This window comes from Colobus angolensis, unplaced genomic scaffold, assembly GCF_000951035.1.
Source record: "Colobus angolensis palliatus isolate OR3802 unplaced genomic scaffold, Cang.pa_1.0 Scaffold161, whole genome shotgun sequence".
NCBI classification, from domain to species: Eukaryota; Metazoa; Chordata; class Mammalia; order Primates; family Cercopithecidae; genus Colobus; species Colobus angolensis.
This window is the reverse complement of record NW_012114722.1, coordinates 799,470-802,133: the sequence shown is the minus strand read 5'-3', so window position 1 is coordinate 802,133 and position 2,664 is coordinate 799,470. Positions and strand designations below refer to the sequence as shown.

General features: G+C 41.7%; 1 pseudogene; it reads right to left on the bottom strand.

The window, feature by feature from the left end:
* Positions 1 to 649: 649 nt before the first annotated feature.
* LOC105508399 lies at positions 650 to 2,410 on the bottom strand (annotated as a pseudogene).
* Positions 2,411 to 2,664: the final 254 nt, after the last annotated feature.

Genomic DNA, 2,664 nt, shown 5'->3' with positions numbered 1-2,664 from the left:
TAGAACTGTTCAAGCAAAAGAAAAAATCTGTGAAACTGAACACAGGTTATTTGAAGATACATAACCAGAGGAGAAAAAAAGGATAAAAACAAATTAGGAAAGCTTATGAGACTTATAATACAACATCAAGAGCAAATGTTCAGATTATAGGACTAAAATAAAAAGCAGAGACAGAGAATGGGTCAGAAAATGTGTTTAAAGAAGTAATAGTAGAAAACTTTCCAAATATGTAGAAAGATGTAAATATCCAGGTACAGGAAGGTCAAAAGTTTCCAATTATATTCAAACCAAACAAGAAAAAAACAGAATCAAAAGAATCGAACTATCAAATATCAAATTCAAAGAAAAGATTCTAGAAACAGCACAAGAAAAGAAACATACCATGTATGAGGAAATTCCAATAAAGCTAACAATTTTTTTTTTAATAGTACAAAGCTGGAGCTCTTTATTCTGGCAGTAGAGTAAGGAACAGCAAAGTGGGAGGGCTACACCATCACCATGACAACAGAAAGCCTCATAAACGTAAAGTCCCTTGACTTCTGTTGAGCAGACTCTTCCTATCTCAGGAGAAACATGTTTTAACTGGCTGAGAACAAGGCCAGGCAGCCTGGTCACAGTGTGGAAGGTTGGCCGGAGGTGTGTCCTCTGGTCAGTCCTGGAAGTGCTTGGTGAGGACTTCCAGCAGCTCCTGCTTCTTCAGCCAATACTTCAGTCAGGCCTCTTTCATTATAGGCCCAGTGAAGTTTCCCAATGTGCCCTTGCTGATGTGGGTCTTCAGCTCCTCTTCTGAATACTCCGCTTGGGCCTTTTGCTTCTGGAAACTTCATTATTGTGTTTTCTCTTGGTAATTTTCCCTTCAGGATTATAATCTGCTGAGCAGACAAGTTCCTTAAACTCATTCACCATGGAGCCCAGTATTTTATTCATTTCTTCAACCTTGGGTAATATAAGGTCCACTGCTTGTTCAGGCTCCATCAAATACAAGGTAAAGGGCTCCAGGTTCCTGAAGTGCTGCTGCAGCACGGGGTTCTCAAAGCTGTCACTTCTGTATGTGAAGCAGAGCTTCTGAACGATAGCCTTCATCTTGCCCACCTGCTCTGGAGTTGCCATGACTTTTTCAGTAAAGGGCACCTTCCTTTAATTATCAGCAAAGCGTAAAAAGACTAGCTGGAAACTTGGAGTAGTCACCTGAATTTTCTGGTCATACAACTCCTCTTCCTGTGACACCAAAGCCACAAAATAAGGGGGTATGTTCCTGCAGGGTGTGTATCTGCACAATGCTATGACCACCTTCTCCAGACACTCGATGAGCAGAGCACTGAACAGGGTTGAACTCCCATTCACCAGCGACTCCTCAGGGTACGTGAACAAGGAGGGCCTCGGGTAATGGTGCTTCTTCAGCATTACCAAGGGCTTGAAAACCATGGGCATCAAAGCTGGTTCATCAAACCATTTTAGCTCTTCTGTTTCCTCTTTCTTCAGTATAATCTGATGACTCCCATAGATCTGAGACCTCTTGGTATCACTAGGCAGAAGCAAACTGCCGGCATTTATATTCAATGTCTGGTACTTAGTTTTCACTGGTTCATTTGTTTTCCGATAGAGTTTTATTGGAGGAGGCTTGAGAGCCTTCTGGACCAGATTATAAATGCCCACAGAGATCACTATGTCTTTGTTGAGCTTCAGCTTTAACCTGCTGAGTGCTCATTTCCTGGCCTCCTTGGCACGAACTTTCTGCAACAAGTCTTGTAGCTTGCTGGATTCCTCAAAGTGAACTGGATTCCTCAAAGGATGAGGTCCTCATTCTTTGCTATGCTGATGATATCTCTGTAGAACAAGCCCCCATGTTTCTTCAGGTGCATCAAGTCAAAGAAGATGCCTATATCTTGGAGATCATCCACTTTGGTACTGGCCGGCAGGCCTTAACACTGTCATTGCCATGGGGGTTGTCTTCGTTGGTGAACAGCATGATTTTCTTATGACTCATCTTGAACTGGACATCACTAAAGAGTTTGGCACAAACCCGCAGAACTTCACTGAATGAGTAATCAGATCCATGGCCCATCAGGCCTTGGAAACATTTTTGTCCCTGCTGCCCCTTAAACTGGTCAAGCTTTAGAATTTGTTTTGCACCTGGATTATCCAACTCCTGTAAGATGTAAATATTTTTAAAATTCACTGAAATTTTGTCTTTTTCGATATCATAGAGATCTTGATCACTGCTTATGATCTTACTCATGTACACACTTTGGATACACTAGATGCTCATGTCAAAAGGAGTCAACTCATCTTCACTCTGAGATGCAAACATAGCCCTGGAGGTATCAACCAAAAAAAATTAAACTATCTCTTCCTGAATATTTCTAGTCTCCACTTGCTTCAAGGTCCTCTTCTGCTGCTGCTTCTTCATCACCCTCGGTTTTGTAATGAGACTCCCACCCTGATGTGTTGGCTACTGCTCACTTTGGCACAGGGAGGTAACCCACAATGGATTTCATAGCAGAAACCTTGCAGAACAAGAGAGCGAGAGATGATGTATTCAAAATGATGAAGAAAAAAAAACCCTGCCAACAAAAATACTTTCTCTGGAAAAGCTGTTCTTCAGAAATAAAGGAGAAATAAACAGTTTCCCAAACAAAAGCTGAAGGATATCATCACCACCAG